Source organism: Oncorhynchus clarkii, chromosome 22 (assembly GCF_045791955.1).
Source record: "Oncorhynchus clarkii lewisi isolate Uvic-CL-2024 chromosome 22, UVic_Ocla_1.0, whole genome shotgun sequence".
NCBI classification, from domain to species: domain Eukaryota; kingdom Metazoa; phylum Chordata; class Actinopteri; order Salmoniformes; family Salmonidae; genus Oncorhynchus; species Oncorhynchus clarkii.
In genome coordinates, this window is record NC_092168.1 from 27,896,516 (window position 1) to 27,911,074 (window position 14,559).

A 14,559-nucleotide genomic window follows, 5' to 3' on the forward strand; every position below is an offset into this window, starting at 1 on the left:
TATGATTGTCATGTGTTTGTATGATGGGGTGCTGTCCTCAGATAATCACATGGTTTTCTTCCACTGTAAAGCCTTTTTCAAATCTGACACGGTGGCTGGATTAACAAGAAGTTATGCTTTATTTTGGTGTATTGCAGTTGTGATTTTATGAAAGTTCAATATTTCTAAGAATTGAATTTGAATTTCCGCTAACGGAACGTCTAGCCGTAACTTAAGCCCATAAAAATGTTTTGAGACCCCCCTGAATGTCACGGTGTAATTCTCACTCTGCTAATGCACATCCGGGTTCATGTACTCATCAATACCATGTTTAGAGTGTGAAACTCAAAACAAGCTCAAATTCATGTTAATTCCAAGAGTGCTGATGTGTCTCAACAAAGCAACGTGGCATAGCCTTGCTAACTCTCTCCCACTCTCATTTGCACCCCCAGTGGTCCTGAAGCAGGCTGCTGCTGGCTGCCTGTTTTACGGCGAAGGCTGAGGGTGAGCCTTCCTTCCTGGCTGTGTGACAGCGTTGGGAAGCCTGTTCCTAACCCAGTGGTTAAATGAAACACCCCTTCTCTGTCTGGGTACGGTAAACCATACCCCAACACTTCATCCTTCCACAGGTCCATCCTCCAACACTCTTTAACGCTCATGTTTTCCATTTGCCATCTGATATTGCTGATTTGGGGGATTTTATGCTTTGTTGAATAAAACAGAAAATTGTGTAAAGCTAATCCGGCGCCACTTTTTATTTGGCAAATATGCTTTTGTCTCTGTCACCCTGGTTCTATTTTCCGGAGGGGAGAGATCGGTGGGCTTCCGAGGCTGTACCGAGGCCTGTAGCGTGTGAGTGAGTAGCGTGCAGCATGTGAGCACTCATCTTTTTAGCATTAAAGGTGATTGACAGCTTTCGGTGAAAGCTGGAGTGTGGGATTTGGGCACATTTTGGTTCACACACACACAAAAACATCGACTCCACCACTGAATCCAAAGCAGCACAACAGATTTGTCATCATAACAAAACAGTTGTTGACTAATTTATTTTGAAAGTTAGAGGGGACAAAACTCTAACCCCCCCACCAATTAGACACCCTCGGAGAGTGGGCTCATGGCCTCTATGACCCGTCAGCAAAGGTCACGGGTCCAGTTGGTTCATTCTCATTAGTTTGTCACTAACAAGGTCATCAGGAAAGCTGGGGTTCCCATGCATCCCCCCTCCCCTCCACATCTGCTGTGTATCGTTAAACGGAGAAACCCAGTAAAAATATTTACTTCCCTTTGCCTCTTTGAGCTAAATATACTTTTGGAGACGTGGGTGTGATTGGGCTCTGACAAATGGTGTTTCTCTGTCTCTGTGTGCAGTTGTAACAAATTGACTGGTGGAGTTTCATCATTTGTGTTTTTGCTCAGCCCTGAAATGAATTACTGTCACACAACATCACATCGCAACACGTGAACTGCGCTGGAGATTGATGCGTTTGTACCTCCACCCCTTTCCTGCTGTCAAATGACCAAATCGCCCTCTAATGGCCTCATGGGTGGAATGTTGTTAATATTTTTCAGAATTTCATAATTATATATATTTTTAAAAGCTGAAAATCTGGTGTTTCTATGTCAAACAGTTTTGTTATATTTCAGTCTTCTGTGATGTATATAAAGTGTAATGTTGGGATACAAACTCAATGTAATACTTTTCAACTATATATCTGACACGGTACAGGTTTATTCTTCTTTGTAAGAACATAACCATGTGTGTGAGGCATATACTTTTGTTTCAAAGTAGATTTGTTTAAGACTACCAAGAAACACTCTGTGTGACCCTGATCTAGCCCACTGCAGTACAAGATTATTAATACAGTATAAAGCCAGAGAAATACAAATACTAGACTGTGACAGAATGAAAGGACAATGTGCTCTGTGCTTAGAAAAGGACTAAACCCAATCAAGGTCAGATTGTTATATCCCAGATGACTGTGTTCTCTCAGATGTAGTCAGAGTTTAGAAAATATTGGCAGCTCCAGCTTAAGCACTAAAGATCCAAGACTAGCCAAGATACTGAGACAAAAAAACTAAAGTTGATGCAGTCAGACCTTGACTCGAGACTGCGTCAATGGTCAAGACCAAAAAAGACAGATTCAGACAAACGGAGCACATCACGTCACCTGTACAAGTACATCTGGGATATAACAATCTGACCTTGATTGAGTTTTTAGTCCTTTTTTAAGGAGCACATTGTCTTTTAAGAGGGCAGGACTAAACCTATTCCCCCTCAAGAGACTGAAAAGATTTGTCATGGGTCCTCAGATCCTCAAAAGGTTTTATAGCTGCACCATCGAGAGCATCCTGACGGGTTGCATCACTGCCTGGTACGGCAACTGCTCGGCCTCCAAGGGTACTGCGTACGGCCCAGTACATCACTGGCGCCGAGCTTCCTGCCATCCAGGACTTCTATACCAGGCGGTGTCAGAGGAAGGCCCTAAAAATTGTCAAAGACTCCGGACACCTTAGTCATAGACTGTTCTCTCTGCTACCGCATGGCAAGTGGTACCGGAGTGCCAAGTCTTGGTCCAAGAGGCTCCTAAATAACTTCTACCCCCAAGCCATAAGACTCCTGAACAGCTGATCAAATAGCTACCCAGACTATTTACGTTGCCCCTCCCCCCTATGGAACGCTGCTGCTACTCTTTGTTATTATCTATGAATTGTCACTTTAATAACTCTACCTACATGCACATATTACCTCAATTACCTTGACACCGGTGCCCCCACACATTGACTCTGTACCGGTCCCCCCTGTATATAGCCCTACTATTGTTATTTACTGCTGCTCTTTAACTTTTTGTTTTTGTTATCTCTTGCTTTTTTTGTGGTATTTTCTTAAAACTGCATGGTTGGTTAAGGGCTTGTAAGTAAGCATTTCACTGTAAGGTCTACCTGTTGTATTCGGCGCATGTGACACATTTTGATTTGATTTGACTTGTGATGATGTCCTTTGCATACTCCCAGATGAGGAAGCCAAGGGCCAATGAGTAATTTGAATCAGCAGTTGGGTTTGATTCTAATTGGCCAGTATAGTGTATAGTAAATAGCATAATATGTGAGAGGAGTGGGGAGGTACACAGAGAGTTGATTAGAGGAGATGTCACAGTAGATTCTGATTTCAGCAGCAACTGATTGACCTTGAAGCTCCTAAATTAGCCCGAACGACATGAAAAGTATTGGAAAGTTGTAGAGAGAGAGAGAGAGAGAGAGAGAGAGAGAGAGAGAGAGAGAGAGAGAGAGAGAGAGAGAGAGAGAGAGAGAGAGAGAGAGAGAGAGAGAGAGAGAGAGAGAGAGAGAGAGAGAGAGAGAGAGAGAGAGAGAGAGAGAGAGAGAGAGAGAGTTGGAGCGCTGTTATCGTGCTCTTATTTCATAGGCATACTAAATAAAATAAAATAATGTTGAAATTTTATTGATTTTGGATGATCTGACAGATTCGTTCCAGGATATTTACAACAAATGACAAAGTTGTGATGAGTCACGTGTCGTCATGTCTTTTCCATGTCTTTCATGTCTGCTCTGATTTTGTCTGTCTCTAGAAGCAAGCAAAAATATTCACCCCAGTAAAAAAGTGGACTAAGGTAAGAGGTCATGTGAGGTTTATGGTTGGCTTTAGACTTTCACTTTGAAAGGGAGAGGCAGACAAATAGATCTTCTTTGAATACAATGAGGGAGATCTGGTCTATTCAGTGCCTTCGGAAAGTATTCAGACCCCTTGACTTTTTGCATATTTTGTTACGTTACAGCCCCTATTCTAAAATGGATTTAAAAAAAATTAAACTAAGCAATCAACACACAGTTTTTTAAACAGAAATACCTTATTTACATAAGTATTCAGACCCTTTGCTATGATACTCGAAATTGAGCTCTGGTGCATCCTGTTTCCATTGATCATCCTTGAGATCTTTCTACAACTTGATTGGAGTCCACCTGTGGTGAATTCAACTGATTGGACATGATTTGGAAAAGCACACACCTGTCTATATAAGGTCCCACAGTTGACAGTGCATGTCAGAGTTAAAACCAGGGCATAAGGTCGAAGGAATTGTCCGTAGAGCTCCGAGGCAGGATTGTGTCAAGGCACAGATCTGGGGAAGGGTACCAAAACTTTTCTGCAGCATTGAAGGTCCCCAAGAACACGGTGGCCTCCATCATTATTAAATGGAAGATGTTTGGAACCACCGAGACTCTTCCTAGACCTGGCCCCCCGGCCAAACTGAGCAATCGGGGGAGAAGGGCCTTGGTCAGGGAGGTGACCAAGAATCTGATGGTCACTCTGACAGAGATCAATAGTTCCTCTGTGGAGATGGGAAAACCTTCCAGAAGGACAACCATCTCTGAAGCAAACCACCAATAATGCTTTTATGGTAGTGGCCAGACTGAAGCCTGGAGTTTGCAAAAAGGCACCTAAAGGCACCTAAAGGCACCTAAAGATTCTCTGGTCTGATGAAAGCAAGATTGAACTATTTGGTCTGAATGCCAAGTGTCACGTCTGGAGGAAACCTGGCACCATCCCTACTGTGAAGTATGGTGGTGGCAACATCATGCTGAGAGGATGTTTTTCAGCGGCAGGGACTGGGAGACTAGTTAGGATCGAGGCAAAGATGAACGGAGCAATGTACAGTGAGATCGTTGATGAAAACCTCAGGACCTCAGACTGGGGCAAAGGTTCACATTCCAATAGGGCAACAACCCTAAGCACACAGCCAAGACAACGCAGGAGTGGCTTTGGGACAAGTCTCTGAATGTCCTTGAGTAGCCCAGCCAGAGCCCGGACTTGAACTCGATTGAACATCTCTGGAGAGACCTGAAAATAGCTGTGCAGCAATATTCCCCATCCAACCTGACAGAGGTTGAGAGGATGTGCTCAGAAAAATGGGAGAAACTCCCCAAATACAGTTGTGCCAAGCTTGTAGCGCCATATCCAAGAAGACTTGAGGCTGTAAGCACTGCCAAAGGTGCTTCAACAAAGTACGAAGTAAAGGGTCTGAATTTTTATGTAAATGTGTCATTTCAGTTTTTTATTTGTAATAAATTAGTAAACATTTCTAAAAACTTGTTTTTGCATTGTCATTATGGGGTATTGTGTGTAGATTGAAGAGCTGAAAAAATAATTAAATCAATTGTAGAATAAAGCTGTAACTTAACAAAATGTGGAAAAAGTTAAGGGGTCTGAAAACTTCCCGAAAGCACTGTATATCCAGTATAGAGACTGGAGTGGTGGGGTAGAGAGATTCTGGCCCTGACTGTGGTCTTCTGGCTCTCGTGTAAAACTACCCGAAGTGACAGGGAAGTCTCCACAGACGGCATTAACACACAGGACACAAACCAACCAGACAGACAATCCTGAGAAAACACACACACACACACAAACACACACACATACACACACACACACACACACACTACGAACCACTGTATACTGTACTACTTTTGGCCAGAGCAATTTTTTTGTTTCCCCTTGTCCCACATGAGAGCTGTCCATAGTGCTGAACTCCACTGATCAACCTTTCTCAGCACAAGAACACGAAAATAACCTTAAAACCAACCTGAACTAACCTTAAAAATGGTGACAGCTTAGGGAGCAGTATAAAGTTTCCCCTGCAGTAAGACATACTGTAGATGAGAGGCCTGATAATACAGTAGATAAGTAATTGAATCCTGAAGGCTCATTGTCAGTTAAACTGTGAGTTTCGCTCCCAGTTGCTCCCAAATGTCGAACACTGGAGACATCCGTCACTCATCCACTACATTACATTTACAGCTATTCGTGTGTTCATTTTAGGGTTTCTTCACGCTACTGTTCACAGTAGAAAAAAGAGAAACAACACATACTGTATATCTGTGCCTGTGTAACAGATGCGTTACACCTTTTGTCAATGCATTGTGGATTTCTGTATAACGTGTTTGTTTTGATTGATGCCTTCTGAAAACAGGAATACCAGTTGATTTACTTTATTAAAGTAAAACTTGTAGGAACTTTTATTGTCCTGCAATTTCACCATAATTTGTTCCAACTTTTCCCCTCACAATTTACACTGAACAAAAATATAAACAAAAATGGAAATACATTTCTTAGGCCCTAGTCCATATGACTGGTACTATACAGATATGCATCTGTTGGTCACTGATACCTAAAAAAAAAGGTTGGGGCAGAAAACGGATCAGAAAACCAGTCAGTATCTGGTGTAACTACCCTTTACCTCTTGGAGTGCGACACATCTCATTTGCATAGAGTTGATCAGGCTGCTGATTGTGGCCTGTGAATGTTGTTCCACACCACTTTAATGTCTGTGTGAAGTTGCTGGATATTGGCAGGAACTGGAACACGATCCAGAGCATCCCAAACATGCTCAATGGGTGACATGTCTGATGAGTATGCAGGCCATGGAAGAACTGGGACATTTTCAGCTTCCAGGAATTGTGTACAGATTCTTGCGAAATGAGGCCGTGCATTATCATGCTGAAACATGATGGTGGGGGATGAATTGCATAAAAATGGGCCTTAGGATCTCGTCATGGTATCTCTGTGCATTCAAATTGCCATCAATAAAGTGCAATTGTGTTTGTTGTCCGTAGCTTATGCCTGCCCATACCATAACCCAACTGCTACGATGGGGCATTATTCACAACGTTGACATCAGCAAACCGCTTGCCCACACAACGTCTGTCATCTGCCCAGTACAGTTGAAAGTGGGATTCACTTCTCCATCGTGCCAGTGGCCCTTGAAGTTGTGCATTTGCCCACTTAAGTTGGTTATGAAGCAGAACTGCAGTCAGGTGAAGACCCTGAGGAGGACGACAAGCACGCAGATGAGCTTCCCTGAGACGGTTTCTGACAGTTTGTGCAGAAATTCTTTGGTTGTGCGAACCCACAGTTTCATCAGCTTTCTGGGTGACTGGTCTCAGACGTACCTGCAGGTGAAGAAGAGAGGTGTGGAGGTCCTGGGCTGGCATGGTTACACATGGTCTGCAGTTGTGAGGCCGGTTGGACGTACTGCCAAATTCTCTAAAACAACATTGGAGGCGACTTATGGTAGATAAATTAACATTAAATTCTCTGGCAATAGCTCTGGTGGACATTCCTGAAGTCACCATGCCAATTGAGTGTGATGTACAGTACCAGTCAAAAGTTTGGACACACCTACTCATTCAAGGGTTTTTCTTTATTTGTACTATTTTCTACATTGTTGAATAATAGTGAAGACATTACAACTATGAAATAACACATGGAATCATGTAGTAACCAAAAAAGTGTTAAACAAATCAACAAATATTTTATATTTGAGATTATTCAAAGCAGCCACCCTTTGCCTTGATGACAGCTTTGCAAACTCTTGGCATTCTCTCAACCAGCTTCATGAGGTAATCACCTGGAATGCATTTCAATTAACAAGTGTGCCTTATTAAAAGTACATTTATGGAATTTCTTTCCTTCTTAATGCGTTTGAGCCAATCAGTTGTGTTGTGACAAGGTAGGGGTAGTATACAGAAGATACCCCTATTTGGTAAAAGACCAAGTAGGGTCTTTTACCAAATAGGGCTAGACCACTCGGCCTCCCGAAGGCGCCACTCGGCCTCCCGGGAGGCAGTATTAGCTGTGCCACTAGAGATTCTGGGTTAGAGTCCAGGCTCTGTCGCAGCCGGCCCGAAACCGGGAGACCCATGTGGGGGTGCACAATTGGCCCAGCGTCATCTGGTTTAGGGAGGGTTTGGCCAACAGGGATGTCCTTTCCCATCGTGCACTAGCAACTCCTGTGGCGGGCCGTGCGCAGTGCACGCTGACACGTTCGCCAGGTGTACGGTGTTTCCTCCGACACATTGGTGTGGTTGGCTTCCGGGTTAAGTGGGCATTGTGTCAAGAAGCAGTGCGGCTTGGTTGGGTTGTGTTCCGGAGGACGCACGGCTCTCGACCTTTGCCTCTCCTGAGACCGTGCAGGACTTGCAGCGATGAGACAAGACTGTAACTACCAATTGGATACCACGAAAAAGGGGTAAAATATATATTATATATTATATTATGGAAAGAACAGCTGAAATAAGCAAAGAGAAACGACAGTCGAACATTACTTTAAGACATGAAATTCAGTCAGTACGGAAAATTTTAAGTGCAGTCTTCAAGTGCAGTTGCAAAAACCATCAAGCCCTATGATGAAACTGGCTCTCATGAGGACCACCACAGGAATGGAAGACCCAGAGTTACCTCTGCTGCAGAAGATAAGTTAATTTGAGTTACCAGCCTCAGAAATTGCAGCCCAAATAAACGCTTCACAGAGTTCAAGTAACAGACACATCTCAACATCAACTGTTCAGAGGAGACAGCGTGAATCAGGCCTTCATGGTCGAATTGCTGCAAAGAAACCACTACTGAAGGACACCAATAATAAGAAGAGATTTGCATGAGCCAAGAAACATGAGCAATGGACATTAGACTGATGGAAATCTGTCCTTTGGTCTGATGAGTCCAAATGTGAGATTTTGTCTTTGTGAGGTCTGTGGGGGTGCTTTGCTGGTGACACTGTCTGTGATTTATTTAGAATTCAAGGCACACCTAAGCAGCATGGCTACCACAGCATTCCGCAGCGATAAGCCATCCCATCTGGTTTGCACTTAGTGTGACTATCATTTGTTTTTCAACAGGACAATTACCCAACACTCCTCCAGGCTGACCAAGGAGAGTGACGGAGTGCTGCATCAGAGGACCTGGCCTCCACAATCACCCGACCTCCACCCAATTGAGATGTTTGGGGATGAGTTGGACCGCAGAGTGAAGGAAAAGAAGCATATGTGGGAATTCCTTCAAGACTGTTGGAAAAGTATCTCCAGGTTAACCTGTTTGAGAGAATGCCAGAAGTGTGCAAAGCTGTCATCAAGGCAAAGGGTGGTTACTTTGAAGAATCTAAAATCTAAAATATATTTTGATTTGTTTAACCCTTTTTTGGTTACTATTGTCACGCCCTGGCCTTAGTTATCTTTGTTTTCTTTATTATTTTGGTTAGGTCAGGGTGTGACATGGGGGATTCATGTGTTTTGTCTGGTCTAGGGTTTTTTGCATGTTTATGGGGCTGTTCCCTTTCTAGGTAGTTTGTAGGTCTATGGTTGCCTAGATTGGTTCTCAATTAAAGGCAGTTGTCTATCGTTGTCTCTGATTGGGAACCATATTTAGGCAGCCATATTCTGTGGGTACTTTGTGGGTGGTTGTCTTCTGTCTTTGTCTTCTGTCTTCGAGAGACCTAAGATTTTATATACCTTTTTATTTACATTTTGAATCCCGCAGCTCAGTTGGGCTCAGTTGCTGTGAACGCTAGATTCCATGTAAAGAGAGAGACATGGAAACCCAGCTAGCCTAGCTGGCTCGGCAGTCCCAAATGCAGGTCGCTATTGAACATTTTCAACACTGCAGGAGCTGTGTTTACTTTTCTTCATTCTTCACAATGTGGACCGCCCGGACTTTTAATGTAGCAACTATTTGCTTGCAGAGGACTACAGGGGTGAAGTGGCTGCTCTTAGCAAACAAGTAGCAAACCTACACAAGCTACTGGGAAATCCACGACCTCCTACTTTTTATTTTTCTTCTACCCCAGTAGCCGGACGCCGCTCTGGTCTGGTGGAAGTGTCGCCGCCGTTTCGGCTCTCCACATCCAACTGGCTGGTACTCTGCAGGGATCCCTTCCCGAAGGGGTCTCCACCTTCCCTGGAGAATGGAGGTAGTAGGATGCTGCTGGGTGATTTGGGGGATGTTCCTGTTCTCAACTCAACAAACCAGCCATGGAGATGTGTAATTTGTGGTGGAAGTCAAAGAAAGTGTCCTCTGGTAACAGGTGCCTCCTTGGAGATGTTAAGCCCGGACCAGACATAGACCAGAAACGGCTTTGCAGCCCTGAATACGGAGGTTCCGGCGCCTTCTTCCTTAGGGGCTTCCAATTCGAGATCGGATTCGGAGGTACCTACGCCTTTGTCCTCTGTTTTGTCTCAGTCTATGACTAGGGTGGCTGGAGTCTTTGACAATTTTTAGGGCCTTCCTCTGACACTGCCTAATATAGAGGTCCTAGATTGCAGGAAGCTTGGCCCCAGTGATGTACTGGGCCGTACGCATTACCCTCTGTAGTGCCTTGCGGTCGGAGGCCGAGCAGTTGCCATACCAGGCAGTGATTCAACCATGCTCTCGATGGTGCAGCTGTAGAACGTTTTGAGGATCTGAGGACCCATCCCAAATCTTTTCAGTCTCCTGAGGAGGAATAGGCTTTGTCGTGCCCTGTTCACGACTGTCTTAGTGTGTTTGGACGTCAGAAGTCCACTGTGTGCAGCTTACCGCGCACTATCAGTTCCAATATAAATAACATGAGCTAGTCTACATCTGATAAGCTTCCCAGTAAATCAATAAAAACAATCAAGCAACCCAGAAAAGTGCTAAAAATAGCCCATGTAGCCTAAGAAATAAGGTTAATGAAGTTAATAACTTGCTTGTAACAGATTACATTCTTATTCTGACTACCTCTGAAACTCACTTAGATGATACCTTTGATGATACAGTGGTAGCAATACATGGTTATAACATCTACCGAAAAGACAGAAATGCCAACGAGGGTGGTGTTGCGCTCTATATTCAGAACCACATTCCTGTAAAGATTAGAGAGGATCTCATGTTAAATACTGTTGAAGTAATATGGCTACGAGTTCATCTGCCTCACCTAAAGCCCATTCTTGTGGGAGGCTGATTAAAATATTGACAGGCTTTCATCAAGCTGCCCACTCAAACGTCAACCTACCAGGGTAGTTACAAACCGCACAGGAAATAAATCATCAACATGTATTGATAACATCTTTACTAATGCTATTGAAATTTGCTTTAAAGCAGTATCCAAATCTATAGGAAGTAGTGATCACAATTTAGTAGCCATATCTAGGAAAACCAAAGTTCTAATATAGCGTATAATAGGACATACAATAAGTTTTGTAGTGACTCTTATGTTGATGATGTAAAGAATATTTGCTGGTCTGTAGTGTGTAATGAGGAGCAACCAGACACTGCACTTGACACATTTATGAAATTGTTTATTCCAGTTACTAATAAGCATGCACCAATTAATAAGAAAATGACTGTAAAAACTGATAAATCCCCTTTGATTGATGAGGAATTGAAAAATTGTATGGTTGAGAGGGATGAGGCAAAAGGTATGGAAAGTATGTCTGGCAGCCCAACTGATTGGCAAACGTACTGCAAATTGAGAAATCATGAGACTAAACTAAATAACAAATAAAGATAAACTATACTATGAAACAAAAATAAATTATATAAAGAATGATAGTAAAAAGCTTTGTAGCACCTTAAATTGAATTTTGGGAGAAAAGGCAAACTCGGCTCCATCATTCATTGAATTAGATTGCTCATTCATCACAAAACCCACTGATATTGGCAACTACTGTAATGCCTTTTTTTCATTGGCAAGATTAGCAAATTTAGGCATGACATGCCAGCAACAAATGCTGTCACAACACATCCAAGTATATCTGACCAAATTATGAAAGATAAGCATTGTACTTTTGAATTCCGTAAATGTGTGTTTGATCAGATACTACAATGTTATTATACAGTAAACAAATTGACAACAGACATTCAGCACACTTATAGGGAAGGACATTCAACAAGCACAGCACGTACACAAATGGCTACTTTTTTGTCTGAGAAAAATGTATGATAAAAAGATTGTAGGGACTCTTTTCTTAGACTTCAGTGCAGGTTTTGACATTATCGATCATCGTCTGCTGCTAGAAATATGTATGTATTATGGCTTTACACCTCCTGCTATATTGTGGATAAAGAGTTACTTGTCTAACAGAACACAGAGGGTGTTCTTTAATGGAAGCCTCTCCAACATATTTCAGGTAGAATCATTTATGGGCTCCTGAATGGTGCAGCGATCAAAGGCACTGCATCTCAGCGCTAGAGGCATCACTATAGACCCTGGTTTGATTGCAGGCTGTATCACATCCGGCCGTGATTGGGAGTCCCATAGGGCGGCTCACAATTGGCCCAGGGTCATCTGGGTTAGGGTTTGGCCGGTGTAGGCTATCATTGTAAATAAGAATTTGTTCTTTACTGACTTGAATAGTTAAATTTTAAAAAACAAATCAGGAATTCCCCAGGGAAGCTGTTTAGGCCCCTTCCTTTACTAACGTCATGCCACTGGCTTTGAGTTAAGCCAGTGTGTCTATGTATGCGTATGACTCAACATTTTAAGCTATTACAGCAACTGAAATGACACTTAACAAAGAGTTGCAGTGAGTTTCAGAATGGCTGGCAAGGAATAAGTTAGTCCTAAATATTTCAGAAACTACAAACACTGTATTTGGGACACATCATTCACTAAACCCTCAACCTCAACTAAATATGTTTATGAAAAATGTGGAAATTGGGCAATTTGAGTTGACTAGATGACTTGGGGTAACTCTGGACTGTAAACTGTCATGGTCAAAACATTGATACAACAGCAGCTACGATGGGGATAAGTCTGTCCATAATAAAGCGCTGCTCTGTCTTCTTAACAACACTATCAACAAGGCAGGTCCTACAGGCCGTAGTTTTGTCGCACCTGGACTACTGTTCAATAGAGTGGTCAGGCGCCACAAAGAGGGACTTAGGAAAATTACAATTGGCTCAGAACAGGGCAGCATGGCTGGCCCTTAAAAGTACACAGGGAGCTAACATTAATGATATGCATGTCAATCTCTCATGGCTCAAAGAGGAAGATAGATTGACTTCATCACTACTTGTTTTTGTCAGAAGTGTTAACAAGCTGAATGTACCGAGATAAAATTACTACCACACAGCTCAGATGTGACAGGCTAAAGGAAATATTCATAGCCTGTTATACATTAAAAAGTATTAGTAAGTTCATAGTATGTGAGGATCTTAAAACATCTAAGGTTAAAAAGATGCATTCAGTATTAGTTGATAGAGATTGATAACATTCATATAATTGTGTTAAAGTTAAAATCCGTCAAGCGTACAAAGGGTACGAATTGTGAGAGTAATGTGTAAACATAATGATTACTTTATTTTGGGGTGCCTAAAAGTGTTAATCTGTGATCTAGGAAATGCTCTTAATCTATGAGCCGGAGATCGATTGCTCTGGTCTCCACCCATATTCCTGGGGAAATCGAGGTCTTTTCTCATTGAACTATTGAGAAAACAACACCGTATCACTCTCGTGATTATTGCTCCCCTGTTTTCAGGGGCGTAACACAGACACCCATGCAAACCCCACAAGACATGCCGCCAGAGGTCTCTTCACAATCCCCAAGTCCAGAACAGACTATGGGATGCACACATTATTACATAGAGCCATGACTACTTGGAACTCTATTCTACATCAGGTAAATGATGCAAGCAGTAGAATCAGATAAGAAAACAAGTATAAATACACTTTATGGAACAGCGGGGACTGTGAAGAGACACACACAAAGGTGCAGACACACACATACGCACACAAGCGCTAGCACACTCACTCTACAAACACAAACACATACATTGTAAGATTGTTGTATGGTGGTATTATACATTTTGCATTATAGTGTAATAATGTTATATGATGTACGGTTTTATCTTTTGTTTTATATGTAATGTAAGTGCCTTAATGTTTTCGGACCCCAGGAAGAGTAGCTGCTGCCTTGGTAGCAGCTAATGGGGATCCCTAATAAATATAAATTGTCCGCTCCATTAAAACTTGAGACATCTGTGGCATTGTGTTGTGTGACAAAACTGCACATTTTAGAGTGGTCTTTTATGGTCCCCAGCACAAGGTGCACCTGTGTAATTATCATGCTGTTCAGCTTCTTGATATCAGCTTCTTGATATGCCACACCTGTCAGGTGGATGTATTATCTTAGCAAAGGAGAAATGCTCACTAACAGGGATGCAAACAAACGTGTGCACAACATTTGAGAGAAATAAGCTTTTTATTCATTAGGAACATTTCTGGGATCTCTTACTTCAGCATGGGACTAACGCTTTACTTGTTGCGTTGATATTTTTGTTCAGTGTAGTAAACAACAAGTACAGTTCATAATCTGTTGGGTGGAAACTCTGCCACACATTTGACCACTGGTCACATTTTTTAAAAAGTTTTATTTACTGAGGCAAATCAGTTAAGAAAAAAATATTTTTTACAATGACGGTTTTCCCCGACCAATTGCTTTCCGCCCTATGGTTCTCCCAATCACGGCCAGATGTGAAACGGCCTGGATTTGAACCAGGTACTGTAGTGACACCTCTTGTACTGAGATGCAGTGTCTTAGACCACTGCGCCACTCGGGAGCCCAAACATACAGGTTGCCTGTTCTAAGGATTGGGATCAGCAGCCAGCGTTATGGCCTCAATGCAAGGTGGAACGAAACAGTGAGACCCAAACACCTGAGACTACACACCTATGTAATTTATTTTGTCTCAGAATGAGAAAAAGAGAGCCTTAGATATAAAAAGAGTAGTGAATGCTAGCCAGGGCAGGATAACACCCTAACAATCCAACACACATG